General features: G+C 35.2%; 1 pseudogene; it reads left to right on the top strand.

Moving 5' to 3' along the window:
- The first annotated feature begins 365 nt into the window (after positions 1-365).
- On the top strand, positions 366-1052 carry LOC124085160 (olfactory receptor 8B12-like; annotated as a pseudogene).
- The last annotated feature ends 20502 nt before the right edge of the window (positions 1053-21554 follow it).

Below are 21554 nucleotides of genomic sequence, written 5' to 3' on the forward strand. Positions count from 1 at the left end.
TGTCTCCATTAAAAAAATGGTTGGGAGGCAGCAGAGAGCAGCAGTGTATCTCCTAACTGAAGAGGGTGAGTGCCTCATCTACCACGTCTTGCAGCAGAATGGTTAGAAACTGAAAGTACAGGAGCCTGACAACTTGTGTCCACCCACTGCTGCATCTCAGTAGCATTGGGACTTTGTTCAAGTTGCTAAGGCATCATTTTACATCATCTGTAAAATAAGGACAGCTGGAATGCAACACACCATTTAGAAGAGAGTGTATTTCATAGCATTTAGTTGATGTTTTTTTTCTTTTCTCCTCCCTCCACCCCTTTAACTTCCATATTGAGTTCTCTCTCTTTCTTTCTCATAGACCGTCCTAGAGAAGAATGGTTGCAGAGCACTCCTATTTTATGACAAAGTTCATCCATGCAGGCTTAAGGAACAAGCTGGGACTCCAGATTCTACTTCTCTTTCTGCTTCTAGGTTTATCCATGGTCACGGTGTTGGGGAACTTGGGCTTTAAAACCATGATAGGGCTGAATTCTCACCTGTACATCCCCATGGACTTTTTCCTTTTCAACTTGTCCCTCAGAGATTTTAGTTACTCTACTACTGTCATTCCCCCCAAAGTTGACCAGTTTGTTTCAAAGAACATAATTTCCTTTGCAGAGTATATGAGTAAGATCTTTTTCTTCTGTTTGTCTTTTCTGAGTCCTTCATCCTGTCAACAATGGTGCATGATCACTATGTCACCATCTATAAGCCATTGTTGTTCACAGTAACTTTTTCTCTGCAAGTACTCCTTTTGTGGGGTGTCTAAGGATGAGGGTTTTAGGGGCTGTGGCTACATAAGAAATGCAGTGTTTCTGACCTCATGTATAGACAACTGCAGTAATCAGTATATGTGCAAACTCATTCTTCTCCTTGAGCTGTCCTGCAATAACTTTTATATAAATTTGCTAATAGTCTTTATTATTGTGACAATTGGCATTGGGGTACTTATTGTTGCCATTTTTATGATTTTCTTTTTTCCTGCATTCTCCACATTAGCTCCAATGAGGGTGAACCCATGACCCAAAGCCTTTATTACTTGCAATTCCCACATAATTAGTGTTTTTCTTTACTTTGTGGGCCATGTTATGGTTTGGATTTTAACTGTTTCCCCACCCCAACAAACTTGTGTTGAAGTTTTATTCTCCAATGCAGTAGTTTTCAGAGTGGGACCTTTGGGAGTGGATTGTATAATGAGGATTTTGACCTCATGAATGCATTAATTCACTTATGTATTCATAGCTTAATAGTTTTTTTGTGTGCTTTGTTTTACAAGTGATCTCTCCCTGCTTCCTAGTTTCAGTGAACTGAGCAGCTTTGATCTAACACGTGTTCCAAGACACGGTAAATGAGGCACTCACCCTCTTCAGAATCAGAAGAATAGCCTTTTGATCTAAACCCACTATTCGCCATTATCTTCTGCTTCATCATATACAGGTCTAAAACCAAGGAGCCAGCCAACCATGAACTGACACCTTTGAAATTGTAAGCTAAAATCAGTCTTTCCTCCTTTAAGTTGGTTTTATCAGGTATTTTGTCAAAATGATGGAAAGTTGATCAACAAAAGTCAGGATATTTTGTGTACTTGAAGTCACTTTCTTTTTATAACTGTACCAGGGAAAAGTATCTTCCCTATTCTCTCTGTTGTGCCCATGTTTAACTGATTAACTTGTAACCTGAGTTTACGAATGAAGAAAAACTTGAACAGAACAACTTCTTTTTGAAATTTTTAAGAGAAATTGTGAAAAAGGATGCAAGAATTTTTGAATTAGTGTACCTTAGTTATGATCATTAAGTTTTCAAGGAGGAATTCAAACTCTAGTGCTTTCTATTCTATATGCAGAGGGACTTTTAACTCTTTCTCTGAGTGGATTTATTTTCCTTTAGCCTCACCCCTAACTCTTCCTTTCTCATTTTACAAAAATAGTTTCTATAATTATAGAATATTCAGTGTTAAGTAGAAACTTAGGAATCATTTCATTCAGCCCCTTTATGTGATACATCACACCATGGACACAAAGAAATATTTGTGTGTTGCCCAAGAATATAAGACTACCAGTGTCTGAGCTGGGTCTGGATTCCCAGCTTGAATCCTTCCTTGTCCACTCTGGTTTCTGTTATGCCTTGTTTTCTTGCCTCATCTCTTTCTTGGAAGACTTCACTTCACATGCTAGTTGACCTAAGACATTTAAGTTATGAATATATTCTCAATAATTTCATGCTATTTTTCACAGGAAAATTTTAATATATAACACTTTGCGAGAGTGTAGGAGGTGAAATATTTTGTTGAGTTAGGCTTGGCAAAATGACAAGATCGGTGTTTAATGATTTTGTATTGTATGCGTGGGAAGTATGTTAGGTTCATATAGAAACAAGCCTGGTTCCCACTGACTTGGTAGGTGGAGCTCTATGAACACAGCCCAGTGGATTAGAACTTCCAGAGAAGTTTAAAGAAATTTAAAGTTTAAAGAAATGTAAAAATGCCAGATGAAAGTGTCATATATTATTTTAAATCTAACAGGGACTGCATTTGGAGTTTCATTTCAAAGATGTTAGAGGTTTGATGGGGGAAGTGTGGTTCAAGGTGATTGGGAGCTGCACTGTCTAATACAGTAATCACTAGCTCTGTATGGCTACAGAGTGCTTGAAATGTGTTCATCCATTTCTAAGATATACTGTAAGTGTGCAATATAAGGGTAAACTACACACTGGATGTTTGAAGAATCAGTATGAAAAAGTAATATAAAATATCGAATTGATAATATATTAAATAAAATATATTTTTAAAATTAATTTCCCTGTTTAGTGTTTTAATATATCTACTAGGACATTTAGAATGACATTTGTGGCTTCAGTTATATTTCCATTGAATGTTCTAGAGGAAGTAATAGAGCAGTAGATAGTTTTGGGTACAAATCCCAGAAACACCAAGCAGTTGTTTATTAGGAGAAGCAAATGCTATAGAATTTTCAGGCATTGCAAATATATGATATGCTAATATGGGAAATATGGGGAAACAATGGTGATGTCTGGATGTGTTAGTAAGTCTGAAGTACTATGTAAAAGGAACTACAGCTTCATATAAAGAATCAGAAGAATAGCCTTTTGATCTAAACCCACTATTCATGTAAAGTTTATTTGAGAAGCAATAAGTAATATACTAGATAAATAATTTGAAAGTTCTTTTCTATTGGAGAATTAAGGGAAGTCTGGATAAATGTTAAGTTTTATCTTCTGAATGATTTTGTTCAACATTGATGAAAAGAATAAGCATAGAGAAGGAGAATTATATTGTATGCAATTGAATATATAACTTGTATTCTGAGGATCTAGAATTTTGGAGTGGGGTAGATGTGGTGGGTATGCAGTACAATGTATGTAATGAAGTAAAAAACTTTCTTCAAAATATTTCCTCATGTAACTTACAGGAAAGTACACAAATCTTAAATATATAGTTCGCTGAGCTTTTTCATATGAACATACATACCTTTGTGATTATGTAAATATGAAAGGATATATGTGTATGTATATATGTATATTTATGTAACCACATAAAAATCATATATTCTATGATGAAATTTAGGAAGTACTATATAATTATAATATATGTATAATTAATATTTTCTCATACAATGACTTGCTCATTCTTAGAGGTATCTTAGATAGCAGATGTTCTTAATTTTAATGAAGATTTATTTATCAAGTTTGCCTTGTATGTTTAGCACTGTTTCTTTGATACTTAATTTTATTTTATTTTTTAATAGTTTTTTAAAAAATAAATGACAGTGGAATGCATTACAATTCTTATTACATATATACAGCACAATTTTTCATACCTCTGGTTGTATATAAAGTATGTTGACACCAATTTGTGTCTTCATACATGTACTTTGGATAATGATGTCTATCATATTCCACCATCTGTGCTAATCCCCTGCCCCCTCACTCTCCTTCCCACCCCTCTGCCCTATCTAGAATTCATCTATTCCTCCCATGCTCCCCCTCCCTACCCCATATGAGTCAGCCTCCTTATATCAGAGAAAACATTTGGCATTTGTTTTTTTGGGATTGGATAACTTCAGTTAGCATTATCTTCTCCAGTGCCATCCATTTGCCTGCAAATGCCATGATTTTATTCTCTTTTATTTCTGAGTAAAATTCCATTGTGTATATATGCCACATTTTTTTTTTATCCATTCATCCACTGAGGGGCATCTAGATTGGCTCCACAGTTTAGCTATTGTGAATTGTAGCACTGTGTTCTTTTTAAGAGATCTTTTACTCTCTATCCTGAGGTCAGAAGAAAAGCAAAATGAAGGGGTATGAGTGAGAAAGAAGACAGAGGAGGCAACACAGGAAATTCATGGTAGCCTTAGGTCTGGTTGGAGTTTGGTTTTCCTGATCTTTTGTCTCCAACTAGTGGTTACATCATTTCTATCTCTGATTTGGTTAAACTTGATAGAAGCAGGACACTTGAGACATGAAGGTGTCAGAATTACAAATATTTTCAATTCAATTAAAAATTAAAAATACATTTTTAATTTATCAATTTTTATGTTTTTGAGAGTTTTAATAAGATACAATTGATATAGAGTAAGCTGCATATGTTTTAAGCTTTTATTATATACATATTCAAGAAACCATCACCATTGTTTTGTCCCTTTGAGATTTCTCCCTCCTCTTGCTCTTTTCCCCATACCTCCTTTGTGATCTGCTCTTTTTTATTTTAGAGACTTTTAAGTAAATGGAATCATAAAATATGCATTAATTCTTGTCTGGTATCTATCATTCAGTTTAAATATTTTAAGATTCTTCCATTATGTTACATGTGTTGCTTTTTGTTGCTGTGTAGTAATCCGCACTACCATTTGTTTATTCGTTTTTCTGACATTTTGGTTGTTTCCAGTTTTTGGTTATTACTTACAAAAATATTATGATTATTCATGTGCAAGTCTTTATATCGACATATCTGACATTTCTCTTGAGTAATACCTAGGAGTGGAATGGTTGGGTTATTTCATCGGTGTATGCTTAATTTTTAAGAAGTTGTCAAACTGTTTTGCAGAATGGTTGTATCAGTTTACATATCTACTAGTATTTTTTGAGATTTTCAGTTCTTGAACATCCTCACCAACACTTGGTATGGCCCACTTTTAAATTAAAAATACTTTAATTTGTACAAAGTGATATCTCATTGTAGTTTTAATTTGCATTTCAATAGTGACTAATGATGGTGAACATCTTTGCACATGAACATTTGCCATCCATAAATGTTCTTTGGTGAGATATCTATTCAATTTTTTTCTATTCTTTAAACTAGGCTGTTTATTACTTAATATTGAAGTCTCTAGCTTCTTTATATGTATTGGATTCAAGCCCTTTATCAAATATGTGATTTTAAAAGAGTGCATGGCTTGTCTTTTCATTCTCTTAACAGAAGTTTTTAATGTAGTGAAGTCCAATTTATTAGAATTTTTTCTTTCACAAATTATAGCATTGTCACATCTGGTAACTTTTTACTTAAAATATCACAGATTTTCTCATATTATTTTATTCTATAAGTTTTATAGGTTTTTAAACATTTATGTTAACAATAATAATAATAAAATAATAATAATAATAATAATATATTTTTTGAGTAAATGTTTGTATAATGTGAGGTATGGGTCCAAGTTGTTTTTACAGTTTTCTGGGGGGCGGGTTTTGCTTATAGTTTCCCAGTGGTTGTCTTTTTTACCTTTGTTAAAAATCTGTTGATGGAATTTGTGTGTGTTTGTTTATGCTAACTCTATTTTGTTCTTTTTATCTATTTGTTCTTCTTGATACCAGTACCACACAGTTTGATTACTGTAGCTTTAGAATGATTCTTAAAATAAATTAGTGTATGACCAAGTTGGTTTTATTCCAGGGTTGCAAGGGTGATTTAATGTACAAGAATCAATAAACATTATTAACCACCTAAGTAGAAATAAGTACAAAAACACATAATCATCTTCATAGATACAGGGAAAGCCTTTGACAAAATTCAGCACCTATTCATGGTAAAAACTTTGAAGAAGCTAGGAATACAAGGAGCTATTTCACCATAAAATCTATATATAACAAACCTAAAGCACAAATCATAGTGAATTGGGAAAAATTGTGTTTCTTTTAAAATTCAGAATAAGTTAAGTATGTCCACTCTCACCACTCCAATTCAATGTAGTACTAGAAATTCTAGCCAGAGCAGTTAGGCAAGAGAAGGAAATAAAAGGTATCAAAATAGAAAAGTAATCGGTCAAATTGTCACTGTTTGCAGACAGTATGGTCTTATACTTAGAAGATCCCAAAAGCTTTACATGAGGATCAATAGAGCTAATAAATTAAGCAAAGTAACAGGTTGAAAAAACAACATAAAAAATCAGTAGCTTTCCTGTACTCCAATAATGAATTTGCTGAGAAAGATTATCAGAAAAACAACCCCATTCATGATAGACTCAAAAAATATCTAGGAATAAATCTAACCAAGGAGGTGAAAAACTTCTACAATAAAAACATTGAAGTAAGAAATTAAAGAAAACACTAGAAGATGGTATCTTAATCAGCCTTTTCACAGCTGTGACCAAAAGACCTTACAAGAACAATTAGAGGAGGAAAAGTTTATTTGGGGGTTCTTGGTTTCAGAGGTCTCAATCCTTAAATGTCTGACTCCATTCCTTGGGGGCCAGAAGTGAGGCAGAACATCATGGCAGAAAAGGAGTGTGGCACAGGACAGTGGCTCAGAACATGATGATCAAGAAGGAGGGAGGAAGGGAGGAATGGAGGGAGAGAGAGAGAGAGAGAGAGAGAGAGAGAGAGAGAGAGAGAGAGAGAGAGAGAGAGAAGACACAAGAGAGAAGAAGAGAGGGGAGGGGAGAAGAGAGGAGAGAAAGGGAAAAGAGACTTCTCTCACTTTGGACAAAACATATACTCCAAAGACAAGCCCCCAGGGACACAGTTCCTCCAGCCACACCCTACCTACCTACATTACCATCCAGTTAGTTCCTATCAGGGAATTAATGTACTAATTGGTTAAGACTCTCAAAACCAAAGCCAAATCATTTCACCTCTAAACTTTCTTGCATTGTCTCACGCATGAGCTTTTTTGGGACATCTAACACATAAACCATACATTCTTACCCTGGTCCCCAAAAGCTCATGCTCATCTAATAATGCCAAATATAGTTAGTCCATTTTCAAGAGTCCCCAAAGTCTCAACAGTTCCAAGATTGCCCAAAAGTGTAAGTCTAAAGGCTCCACTGAGACTCAAGGCAAATTCCAAGTGTGAGCCCCTGTAAAGATCAAAAGAAAGTTACATATATAAAGGTACAGAATAAACATTCCTATTTTACAAGGGAGAGTTAGGGGCATCAAAAGAAGGGATGAGACCAAAGCAAGACTGAAATCGCAAACAAATCCAGTAGTTCCACGTCTAGCATTTGGAGCACATGGCATCGTGATGTCCTCTTCAAAAGGCTTGTGTAGCTCTGCCCCTTTGGCTTTGCTGATTTGGACCCACATGACCTCTCTGGAGGCTTGTCTCTGCATAATTCCTACAGATTTCCTTGGCAGAAGGTCCGTGGCACCAGCATTTCTTAAGGTTGGGGGTCTCCAGTGCAACTTTGATTTCCTTCTCATATCTCCATTCATTGCCCTCTCAGGGGCAGCACACAGGGACCCTGACCCTGCTTCACTTTGCCTGGCTTCCCAGACCTTCCTTTGAAACCTCAGCAGAAGTCTCCATGACACCCTAACTCCAGCAGTCTGCATTCCTGCAGAACTAGCACTGCATGGTTGACACCAAGGTCTGCCACTGTCTCAAACAGTTGTCAAGCTTCCAGGGACCACAGCTGCAGTAACCTCTAAGTGCCTGGGTGGCTGAGCAAGGTGAAACAACTTCCTTGGCCACCTTGTGAAAGGAGGGTGCCCCACTTCCTTCTCAAAGGAAGTTTTACTTTTATGCCCTTGATCCTGAGTTGGGTGTGGTCTTGCCAATTTCTGAGATGCCCTCAATCCATCTCTATTATTGCCTCTGGGCAAAGTCTTTAGCATTTCTTCAGTGGCTGTAATGTCTTTAACAACCACATATCCCTTTGCCCAAGTTTAATTCACATTTCCTGGTCAAACTGCAAGTTTTTCAAATCTTTCTGCTTTGTTTTTTGTTCCTGATCATCACAATAAATTTGGATAAAAGCTGCCAGCAATACTGATGCCACTGCCTGAATACTATGCTGTCTAGAAATTTCTTCCTCCAGATGAAGTCCATCACATTTAAATTCAGCCTCACAGAAAGTTTTAGAACACAGGCAAATGCAGATAACTCCTTATCCACATCATAACATGAATAACCTCTAATCTAATTTCCAATAGAATCTTCCTTCTCTGAAATCTCATTAGCCCCATCTTCACTGAAAATAGTCCTATTGGCATTCTGGTCTTCTGAACTACCACCAGAATCACCCATTAAGCTCTGTTAAACAGTTTAAAACTTTTCCAGCTTGCATTGCTAAACTTCCCCAAATTCCTCCCACAAATTCCCAAAAGCTCCCCAAATTTAAACCACATGGTCATGTTAGTCACAGCAACAACTCCACTTCTGGGCATTAATTTGTCTTAGTCAGCTTTTGTGCTGCTATGACCAAAAGATCTTACAAGAACAATTAGAGGAGGAAAAGTTTATTTGGAGGCTCATGGTTTCAGAGGTCTCAGTCCACAGGTGGCTGACTCCATTCCTTGGGACTATGGTTAAGGCAGAATATCATGGCAGAAGAGTGTGGCAGAGGAAAGTGGCTCAGGACATGATGATCAGTAAGGAGGGAAGGAAGGGGAGGGGGAGAGAGAGAGAGAGAGAGAGAGAGAGAGAGAGAGAGAGAGAGAGAGAGAGAGAGAGAGAGAGAGACACTCCCCTCACCACAGAAAAAATATATATCACAAGGATACACACCCAGTGACCCCCCTCCTTCAGCAATGCCCTACCTGCCTACAGTTACCATCCAGTTCATCCCTATAAGGGGATTAATACACTGATTAGGTTAATACTCTCATAACCATTTTATAATCATTTCACCTCTAAACTTTCTTGCATTGTCTTACACATGAACTCTTGAAGGACATATAATATCTAAGCCATAACAGATGGTAAAACCTCCCATGTTCATCAGTAGACAAAAGCAATGTACAGATTCAATGTAATCCTCTTCAAAATACCAATGGCATCCTTCACAGAACTAGAAAATAGAGTCCTGAAATTCATTTGGAAGAATAAAAGACCCAAAGTATCCAAAGCAATTCTAAGCCAAAGAAACAATGCTATATGCATATTACCTGATTTCAAATTATACTACAGAGCTATATTTCTGTGGAATAAATGGACCTAATTATGCTATGTAAATATATGAATATACCTCTGTGAATTTTACTTTTATGTACACTTATAAAGCTTCCCTAAAAGCTATAAATAAATAGAAGGAAGACCAATAGAATAGAAGAAGGGAAACAGGGAGGCAAGAGGGGAGAGAAAGAAAATTTCAGGGACTGAAGTGAAGCAGATTGTATTTCTTGCGTGTATGGTTATGTCAAAATGAATCTCAATAGTATGTATATTTACAATGAATTAATAAAAGCATTAAAAAAAGACATGGGCCAGGCATGGTAGTGCATGCCTATAATCTCAGGACCTCAGGAGGCTGAGTCAGGAGGATAGCAAGCTAAAGGCCAACCTCAGCAATTTAGTGAGGGCCTAAGCACCTTAGCAAGATCCTGTGTCAAAAAAAAAAAAAAAAAAAAAAAAAAGGGCTGGGCTGGGTATATATCTCAGTGGTAAAGTGCCTTTGGGTTCAATCTCCAGTCCAACAAATCAAAACAAAAACAACTGTATGGTATCATGGTATTGACATAAAAACATAGACCAATGGAACAGAACAGAATACAAATTGAGAGACAAATCCTCAGTCATTCTATCATTGATAAATTTGCCCAAAACACACACTGAAGAAAAGATAGTCTTTTAAACAAACAATGCCAGGGAAACTAGTTATCCATATGTAGAAGAATGAGATGAGATAATTATCTCTCACTCTGCACAAAAGTCAACTCAAAATTGACCAAATACATAAGAATAAGATGAGGAAACTGCAATTCCTAGAAGAAAATGTGAGTCAACACTACAACATACAAGTGCAGGCAATGATTTGGAAGATGGGGGCTAATTCAAAGAAAAGGAAAAGAAATGCTAACTCCTCCAGAAAGCACTCCTACAACTGGTTACCAAGGTTACCAACACCTCCAGGGAATCACTCCTCCAAACACAAGGAGTTGCTAATGAGTTACCGCTGGGCAGCTCTTTTCCTGCCTTTTGGTCACATCTGCAAGATGAGAAAAAAATTGAGATTTCTAAAAATACAAGATACCCCAACTCCCAGTGATACCTGAGTTCTGAGTCCCCTTTTCCTCTCTCAACAAGTTTCTTTCTTTCTATCCCTTAAATAAAACTTACTTTCTACCCTTGACTCAGCATTTCTAGGGTGTTTAATCTTCCACACAGCGGGAATGAGGACCTGATTCTTATTTTCAAGACCAGTATCAATACCAAGAATTAATAAATGGGATGACATAAAATTAAAAAGCTTTTGGCAAGCAAACAAAACAAGAACTGAAGAGCAAGAATACAGAATGGGAGAACATTTTTGCTAACTACTCTTCTGAAAGAGGACTAATAGATATTAATAGATATATTCTAGATATAATATATAAAGAACTCAAAAAACTTCACCAAAAAATTTTCAAAACACAAAAAACAAACAACCCAATTTATAAATGGGAAAATGAACTAAACAGACACTTCTCAAAAGAAGGAGTACAAGTGAAAGAATTCTCAACATCATTAGCAATTAGGGAAATGAGTTTTTATGTCAGTCCAATTAGAATGGCAGCCATCAAGAATACAAATATTAATAAATGCTGGAGAAGATGTGGAGGAAAAAAAACCTCACTTTTTCATTGTTGTTGGGATTATAAATTAGTACAATTAGGAGGGAAATAAGTATGGAGGTTCCTCAAAAGACTAGTAATGGAACCACCATATGACCCAACTATACCACTTCTTGGTATTTATCCTAAAGAATTAAAGCCAGCATACTATATTGATATATGCATACCCATGTTAACAGCAACACGATTCACACTTGTCTATTAATGGATGAATGGATAAAGAAAATGTGGTATATATACATACAATGGAGTTAACAATAAAGAACAACAAAATTATGCCATTTTCAGGAAAATGGATGGAACTTGAGAACATTATGTTATGTGAAATAAGCCAAACTCAGAAAATCAAGGGTTGTATGTTTTTTTCTCATTTGGAAACTAGAGAGGAAAGGAAAAGAAAGGTGGGGGATCTCATGAAAATGGAAGGGAGATCAGTAAAGTAGAGGAATGAGACCAGGAGGAGAGGGGGAATAGGGAAAGGAGAAATAATGGGGAATGATATTGACCAAATTATATGCTATATTATGTGCATGTATGAATATATAAGAATAAAGTCAACCATTATAAATAATTATAATGTACTAATAAAAACATGAAAAAATAATTTAGTATAAGTTTTCCATCTTGATTCACCTTTTAAAAAGTTGTTTTGGTTACTTTAAATCTTTTATATATCCATATTAATTTTATCAAGCTTCTAAATTCCTACAAAAGCAAAACAAACAAAATAACACTGAGGATTTAGAATTACCTTGAGTTCCTTTTGGTGAGAACAGATATTTGTATTCCTTTTAGCAATAAATGGGAATGCCTGCTTTTCAACATTCTCTCTAAAATAGCATATTCTCAAAAGTTTCAAATTTTCCAAATTGATAGATGAAAAATAGACACTGGCCATCCTCCCCCTGAAACCTTTCGCTTTTCTATTGGGATTTTGATTTCAGTTTTTTTTGGAGACTATATATCAGGGGCATTAGTTTTTAGTCCGAGGTATAAGTTGCATATATACTTTTCCCCAATATTTGATTTGTCTTTTGACTTTTCTCATGATAAAAAGGTATTTATATATTTTAAATCACAATCATTTATTGTTTTGGGTGTTTTAATCATAGAAATGTTTGATCTCCTCTTAGATTATGAAGTGATTTGTTTTTCCACAATTTTTGTATGATTTCATTTTTTTAAAGATGTGGATAGCTGATCTACTTAGAAATTGTACTGGTGTGTGGTGTGAGGAATGAATCCAACTTTATCTTTTTCCATATGGCTATTCAGTTATTCTGTCACCATTTATAAAAAAAAAAGTCTATCTTCCTAATTTTGAGCTCCTGCCTTTATCACATACAAAAATTTCATCAGCAGTTGGGCTATTTCTGTATTTTCCATTCTTTCCCATTGGTCTATCAGTCTATTTGTAAGCTAGTACCATATTGCTTTAACTATAGAAATATCATTTTGTTTTTCTTATCTTGAGGGTAGCTTCCCACATATTCTTCTTTTGGGATTTTGCTTACTATTCATGTTTAACCATAACCTTTATAATTAATCTGTCTAGCTCCAGGAAAAATCCCAAGGGCATATTTTTGCATTGATGCTTTAAAATTTACCTCTTAAATTTACAAATAAACTTAGGGAGAATTCACATCTTTGGATCTTGAGGCTTCCAGTCATGAAGTGTGTACATATTTCCATTTTGTTTTCAGGTCTACATCAGTATCTTTTGGGAGTGCTTCATAATTTTCCTCATCTCTTTTGTCATTGGACTTATGCTTGGTAATTTTATTTTGGTGACTATCATGATAATCTTATCTTTCACTCACTGGATCTTAAAATTATTATTTATATATATGAGTTATGTTAATTTTCTACTTTATAATGTAATTTATTATTTGTAGAGATTTTTATTTTAAAAATTTCTTCTTTTTTGATTGAAATAATAACTATGCATGTTTATGGGGTACAATGTGATGTTTTATTTTATGTATGCAATGATAATGCTCAAATCAGGGTAATTTACATACCATCACCCTAAACTTTATCATATCTTTGTGGTGTGTATTCTCAAAATCTGTAGAGATTTTTTCATTGATTCATTCAGGTTTTCCAAATATGTGATGAAGTCTTCCATAAGTAGAAATATTTCTATTTGTTTTCTTCTGATTCTACTGTCTTTTATTTATTTGTAAATTTGTTTTCTAATGCCTTCTAAAGCCTACTGGTTTTTGGGCTGAGATTTAGATATTTTACTATCTTAAAGATATTATTCCCTGATCCAATGGGTATTTTACAACACTTGATGAATTTTGAATTAGTCAAATTCCTTTCATTTTTTTGCATTTCATTTTCTCAAAATTTACCCATAGTTTATAGACCTTTAATCTCCCATCTCCATTGGCTCTTTTACCATATAATTTTTTTTGATACTCTTTCTCTGGCCTGCCTTTTCTGTACAAACTTAAGAAGAGTGGCCAATGCTTCTTTTGTCTATGGGGTCTTATGACAATTTTTTTGGTATAAAATATATACATATATTTTAGATCCACATTTATTTTTGTACTCTAATGTCAGAGTGTAACAATCTTGTCCAGATGCACTTGTATTTCATAATGTGATTTTTTTCCATGTCCTGGAGGGCTTATATCTGATTTTCAGGACATCCTTGAGTTACAGGATCAGTTCCTATTAATGTACCTTGATGTCCATCCTGACATTTAGGCATGAGGCCACCAGGTAGAAAGAGTCACAGCATCTAACCTGAATTGATTGACTAATTTTTAATTAAATTTTCATTTTTATATAATTGCAGATTCACATGTAGTTCTAAGAAAAAAAAATAAAGATCTCATGTGCTCTTTGCCTAGCTTCTCCCAATGATAACATCTTACAAAACTGCAGTACAGTGTTACAACTAGAATATTGTTATTGATACAGTCAAGGCATAACTCTTTCATGGACACAAGACTCCCTAATGTTTCCTATTGCTTTTTATAGCCATATCTTCCTTCTCCAAAAAGGAACAAATTATTAACATATATAATTTGGGTACATCTCAAGAGAATTACACTGCATGAAAAAAAGACAGTCCCATAGATTAAAAACTGTATGATTCCATGACATAAAATTCTTGGGATGAGAAAATGATAGAATTAAAGAACAGACTAGTGGTTGTTTGACCTGAACTTGATGGTGTTATGCCCACTCCTCTTTTTAAACAGTAATTACATTTCATTTTTATGGGAAGAAATATGTAGCATTATTTAAGAAGGTAAATTCAAGAAAAAATTGCACCATCATTTAGTTAACACCATGTCTTGGAGGGAACTTTTTATAGCAACTGGGTATAATTTAATTTTCATATTCTTTTTCAAATGCTGAAATCAAAGAATTATGGAATAATTATTGAATCAAATATGAATCATTCATACAGTGAACTTCTCTCTTAGCCAAAATAATAGAGAAAAAGTACTGATTCTTGCCTCTAAAAGTGAGGTATCTTTAGAAAAATGTCACTATGGTTATGTGTGATTCTTCCCTGCTGTCTTTACACAGCATATTACTGCTTCCATAGAGCCAATGGTAAGATGACATTTATTTCCCTTTCTCTTTGTAGCTCTCCTTCATGCATAGATTTCAGTCCCTGTTGGGGCAGTTTCCATTGTTATTTGATAACAAGGAATCTTTGGAAGCTGCGAAAATTTCTAGAAATTTTTCTGAAGTGATTTTAATTAAAAATTGTTTTACATTTTCATGTCCAGTTTAATTTTTTAATGCATTATAGTTATAGGTAATATTAAGGTTCATTTTGACATAATTATACACTGATAGAATATAATTTGCTTCCTTTCAGCCCACATATTGTATTGAGTATTTGTCATTTTTTGCAGATAGCCAGTGGAAAGAGTGGCTTCTACTCATACTCCTGGGATAAACAAACTTTTGTGGAAGAAGTAAAAAATTGTGCTGTATTTGTGAAAAATATATTTTGATGTTTATTACAGAAACTACTTTAGGAGAGAATCAAGGAAGTTTCTTGTTTCCATTCAGATCTCCAATCTATACAAATGTAAAGGAAACTTCCTTTTAAATATTGTCTTATTGCCTTGGAGCCATGGATGGATGATGTTTCCTTTCTTTAATATGAGATGGAAAAGTGGCTGGTACAGATTTAATTTGAAGTCAGGTTTTTCATCAAAATCTTCATTATCAGACTTATTTCCACTATTCTTCCCTCCATCCTCTGTTGTCTCTCTCCTCAGGAAAATACCAAAGCCATTCTTTTCCTTTGAATCAGGTAAATGCACGGAACGTTGTTCACTTCTGAGACAAGAGGCTACACCAGTGTTTTTCAAATTTAAGTATGTACTTATCCATGGGGGATACATTCTAATACTGTTCTCCCCTATCTATAAAAACCTGTGAAAAAGATTTATAAGTTAAACATAATAAGAGGTTAACATAACAATAATAATACAGAACAATTATGCCAATACACAGTTCTCCCTTAGTATCTGGGGGATTGATTCCAGGACCCTTTGTGGATATCAAAATCTATGGATGCTCAAAACTTATCTAAAATGTCATAGTATTTTTAAAAATCTATGCAAATCCCATTACTTTAAATAATTTCCAGATCACTTATAATACCTAAAACAACATGAATGCTAGGTAAATAGTTGTTATACTGTACTGTTTAGGGAATAATGATGAGGAAAAAAAACTATGTATTCAGTGTTTTTTTTCAAATATTTTTGATCTGCAGTTGGTTGAATGGAACCCACAGATATGAAAAGATGATGATTTTATGCATGTTCACCTTTGTAATTAATTTTCCATTTAATGTTTTCAGACAGTGGTTGACCAAGGAGAACTGAAATGACAGAAGTGAAACTGTAGGTTGTGTGTGTGTGTGTGTGTGTGTGTGTCTACCATATCTGATTCTCTTGGACAGCTTGCTGAAATGCAGATTCTGGGTCCTATACATAGAGTTTGTGATTTGGTAGGCCTGGGGTGGAACTCAAGAATTTTTCTTCCCAAGAAATTCTCCAATGATGCTTCTGCTGTTGTTCTGGGAACAAGCTTCCAGGTGCTGCTGGTTAACACCACTCGGTTCTCCAGCCGACTGGTAGCCATGCTGGACCCAACAGCTAGTTCTCTGCATTTTTTTCCCCTGTGAGTTGGAGATATACTGATATTTAAAATATACTTTGTCTTTGATAGTTTTCATGATACATTCTAGATTCTAAACATTCTTTTTCTAAAAAGTAATGATTTAAATTTTGTCTACAATTATTCTCTCCTTTCCTCCAGATGCATTATTTTCCCACACTCTTCATTTGGTTTCCTTACCCTTGTGGAGGGATTGCGGGTTGAGAACTGAGTTCATCAGAAAATGCTCAGATAAAGATTCATGTAAAAGTGATTTTTCTGGAGGCTTTCTATGCAAATCCAGAAGGGAAATACAGAATAGAGACCAAGGAAGACTGAGAAAGCATACAATATCAAGTCATTCTGGATAATGGGTACTTTAGTTCAAGAATGCATGGAGTCTGAAGAAATTGTGTGACATGACTTAGAAGTGACTTCAGCAGCAATCAAGCATCTGGAGTGTTTACACCCTACCCATGTAAGTTAGGGATGTAGGAATGCTCCACATAGATGTAAACTTCCAGGTTCTCTGGGCTTTCCTGAGCAGGAAACAAGCTGTGACATCTTGATTGGAGATTTCTAACTAATAGAAGTAGATGCTGACCGTTGGGAGTTTGTGAACACTTGACTTGAATCTTGGGTGCAACAGAATGAGAATGGGATCTGAGAGCGTGTGGGTGGAACACTGGTGAGTATCTGGTTCACCTCCAACTGGCAGAGGTATTTCTGTAACTGATGAGACATTAAGGAGAGAAGCATTGCATCTGAATTGGTCATTTATCATTTGTTTCATGAGCTTTCCTCCTTCTGGATATATTTCCTGCTCTTTTTATATGATCATGAGTGAAGTTCATAACAGCATATTTGTCTTTATCCTGATGCTTTATATATTGAGTGAAATTTTGTTTTTGCTAATTGTGAATTAATTACTTGCCCTTGGAATGCAAAGCAATAGATTTGTTCTGCTCTTAGTGGAGTGTTGGCTTCCTCTGTCTTTGCTCTTCCCAGATACGGAGAGCTGGAAATATTGACTCTGCTCCACTTACTCTGACCTTATTCCATTTCTGACAAGAACTGGAAATTTTCAACAGAACCCAGCTCCTGGGATAGGGTGCTCCTGTACCTAGGTGTCCTGTCTCTTATGCCTGAGATATTTGGGTGGCTCACATTTCACTCCTGCTATTCATTTGGGTTTGTAGGGTGTGTTCCTGACTATGCTGTTATCCTCGGGTTTGGTGTACAGATGGATCCGCTGCACTTGTCCTCTTGCTCTGTTCCCCTGAGTCTGACTCTCATGAGATGCATTATCAGACTCTCTTACCTTCTGCCTAAGCAAGAAATGTGGGGAAAGAAATGAGCAAGGTAGCATATTATTGCTCTAGACTGTCCCTTGATAGTGCGGTGGGCTGTGTTCATCCACCTGGAGCCTCCCCACTCAGCTCTCTAGCTCCTTGTCCACTTCAGCCTACATGGTAATGGTGCCTCTTTGACTTGACCTGCGCAACCTCTAATGATTTTTCTATATCCTGTACACACTTTGGAAATAGTTCCTGTTCTCTTTGCCCAAACAAACCATATGGGTTTATTCTTTTCTCAATATCACATGCACCAGAGGGTCTAGCTCGTAGGCAGTAGATTCATTTTTTTTTTTTCAACAGCGTGTCTGGTCATCTCTCTGTTCCTTTTTCCTCATACAAATGAATAATGGCAGAATAGAGTGCCCTTGACTTCTCTGAGTTCAGGAATGTTGTTGCAAGAAGGAAAATTCTGGTGAATAATTCCAGAACAAAGTCTACTCTTTTTATTCCTAAAGTTCCATATGGTGTGGGAAAGCAGGCATCTATACAGATCACATTTTGTTTTGTTACCCAGAGATTTAATAGAGTGACCTGGGACCCTGGAAGCAGGGCAGGTCACTGAGCAGTACAAGGGAAATATAGCCTGAAGGGAAATAGTGTTGGGGAGATTGATCTGTTCATGTTTCTTACTTACTTTTTCAAGATAATTTTAAAGAATAAGCATTTAAGCACTGAAACCATCCTGAGCTATATTTATAGAACTTTGGAAATAAGAATTTAGCATGCAACTATGTGCTTATGTGAGATAAGCAAAGTTTTTTTTTGTTTTAAACAAGAGAAAATTTGGTTTGGGAAAAATGTTTCTCTTTCCTTCTAAGTGGGCCTTTCCTCCTAAGTGAACACTTAACTACTTAACTTCCATGCTCTAGTAGAGGGAGAATGGGAGGTCTCCCTTCTCTTTATCCATCTATTTGGTCTCCTTCTTCAGGTGGAGAAGTAGAAGAACCAAATGGCCCAGTGTCACTGGGCTACTCTTGGTAGAACTGAACTGTCCACTGGTCCAGCATTGGTGTCCTCTTTCAGGTAATTATTCTCCCTGGGTAGAGAAAAACTGATATCCATTTCTCCTTGTGCCAGTACTCATTTGATTTGTCTGGGGGAAGAGGGAATTAGAAAAATGTTTTATGGCTGCAGATCTAAGCTGTGTCTTCCAGACAACTATCAGTATTGAAGTTGATGTTTTATTGTTCTTCTTGGAGGATCCTGAATTTTATTTCTTAATTAATTATTTACTGAATGTGCAAAGAGTAGGAGGAGCAATCACCAGCTTTTACAATCTCAACAATTTCCTTTTCTCTCCACAGGCCCAGTGAGTCAGCCTATAATATCACTTGCCTTTGCCCAAATATGCAGGGCTTTACTGGATTTCCAGAATTTTATTTTGTTTTGTGTTTTTGAGCTCTTGAATGTCCTCCTCCACACTGTGCTGTTAACCCACTTATTATTTATGACACATAGCAATTTGTTCTTAGAATGTCATAAACCTCACAATATAATATAGTGATATGTAATATCACCATTCTGTAATATGAAATATTATTTTCTTGGAAATAATATAATAGTAATATATAAAGGGATATGTTTTCTTGGTGCAAATTTAAAGTAAAAACATTATAGATATGACTAATAACCTGTTATAAAAACAAAACTATGCCATAGAATAAAACACAGAATTATTTTATATAAAAAAGTCTGTAATTGGACAATTAACAACTTCAGGAATTTACTAATAACTTCATAAACTGAATATCTAAGGACACTCAATAGACAATGAGGTACAGTTGACCTATGAAAAATAGACTTCTAACATGGTATCGATCCTCTAAAATATAAATGTTTATTTTCTGTTAAACAAACATTTGGCTAACAATAACATCATCAACTTTAATAAACATTAAAAAGAATTCCAAGCTACACTGATAGCCTTAATTATTTTATAAATCATCCCAGAAAGTTTGAAGTGATCACATATTCAATAGATATTTATACATATTCAGTAGGTATTCAATAGATATATACAGTATATAAACTATGTTAATATTTATTATATTACCATTCGAATCTGGCTTATAATTTTATGAAATAACTATCATCACAAGCTGGCAGGAACAAATAAAGTTTTGTATATTTGTCTAGTGAAATAACACACAGGGAAATCTACAAAGCCTACTACATACCACATGGATGTATAATATATGGCTGACATTATGATGATCAAAATAAACCAGATAATAAAATACTTAAAGTTCAAGAACAGGCAAAATTAACCTATAAATGTAGAATACAGAATGAGGTAAATTCTTGGGAGGCTGGTGGTACTATTGAAAGGAAAGGAGTATGAGGGAACTTCTGAGGTGTTGGAAATGTTCTGCATCTTGATCTAAGTAGTAATTAGTAGTGATTATATATTGTGTTGAATTCTGAAGATTTTGGCCCTTTATGCAGGGTGGAAGGCAGAAATGTAAGGATGTTATAAATGGGTTATGGATCAATGCTCTAGCAGATGACACCCTGGCATAATTTTTTTTTTTGCCAGGTTGCATAGTTAGAGAAAAGAAAAAAAATAATTACCAGAAGATGCTGAAGAGTGAACAGAAGCATACAGATTTTAGTAGGAATCAGCACCCACTAAGATGAGGGGAGACATGCAGCAGTAACAAGCGAGTTCCCCATGTTGTTGCTTTCCCCCCAGCACCAACAACAGTGTATATTGTGCTCATATAGAAAAACATTCTCTCTGGTCTGGGGAGCCAGAAAAGTGAAGTCAAGAAATCATCAATACTGAGGAGAATCAGGTAAGTTCTGAAAACAAATGAATCACAGAGGAGATCTCTAGACAAGATGTAGCCACATCTCTGATGCCTAAATCATGCATATGCAGAAAAGACTCAGAGTGGCTCAGACACACATAAAACATGTGAACTATGTCATAGATGCTGCCCAAGAATTTACAGTTTTCAGTTCAAGCCCAACCAAAAATAAACAAAGAAAAAAAGAAAGAAAGAAAAGCCTGATAAAAGAAGGAAAACAAAACTGTGGAGAAAAACAATGGAATCTAGAATCTCCACTTAATAATCTTGGTGTCCAGGGTACAATCCCAAATTACCTAACATTCAAACAACTAAGAAAATGGAAGACTTGCTCAACAAGAAAATCAGCTGCATTGGATCACAAGATGAACCAGATGCTAGAACTAACAGGTAAGAATTTTGAATGATTTGTTAGACCACCACAATAAGGTAAAGCAAAAGGTGTTTTAAATAAATAAAAATCTCAGGTAAGGAAAGATACATCTCAACATCTGGGCAAAAAAAGCATTGCAAAAAAAGAAGCTTTAGAATGGAAAATACAGGTTTTAAAGTGGATGTATTCAGTAGCCAAAGGGGTATGACAGAAGAAAGAGCAAGTAAACATGAATATTGGCCAATAGAAATTATCTAAGGAAAAATATAGAGAAAAAAATTGAAGATAAACAAAGCCACGGTGCCTGTTAAATTATCTCAAATGGTCAAGTGTGTTTAATTATAATACCAAAAGGAAAGAAGATAAAGCATTTGACACAAAAAATATCTGGAGAAATAAGCCTTCCACATTTCCTAAATATGATTAAAGAGCGACAGGGCACCAGGAATGGAATATATCTGACAACACAAAAGATGAGTTTTCCACTTTGGATATAGCCAAAATAATTGAAAATAGGAACTTGAAGAGATATCTGCATTCCATGTTCATTGTGGCATTATTCTTAGTAGTCAAGAGGTAGAATTAATCCAAATATTCATCAACAGATGAGTGAATAAAAGAAACATAACATGTAATACACACAATAAAATATTATTCAGACTTAAAAAGAAGTGCATTCTGACGTGTTATAACACAGATGAATCTTGAGGGCATTATGTTAAATGACATAAGCTGGTTGCAGAAATATAAATATTCTATGATTCCTCTTTTATGAGGTACCTAAAGTAGATAAACTCCAAGAAAGTAGAATGGTGGTTTCCAGAGCCTCAA

This window comes from Marmota monax, unplaced genomic scaffold, assembly GCF_021218885.2.
Source record: "Marmota monax isolate L192 unplaced genomic scaffold, Marmota_monax_Labrador192_F-V1.1 WCK01_AAM20220418_F8-fsc00062, whole genome shotgun sequence".
Taxonomy (NCBI): domain Eukaryota; kingdom Metazoa; phylum Chordata; class Mammalia; order Rodentia; family Sciuridae; genus Marmota; species Marmota monax.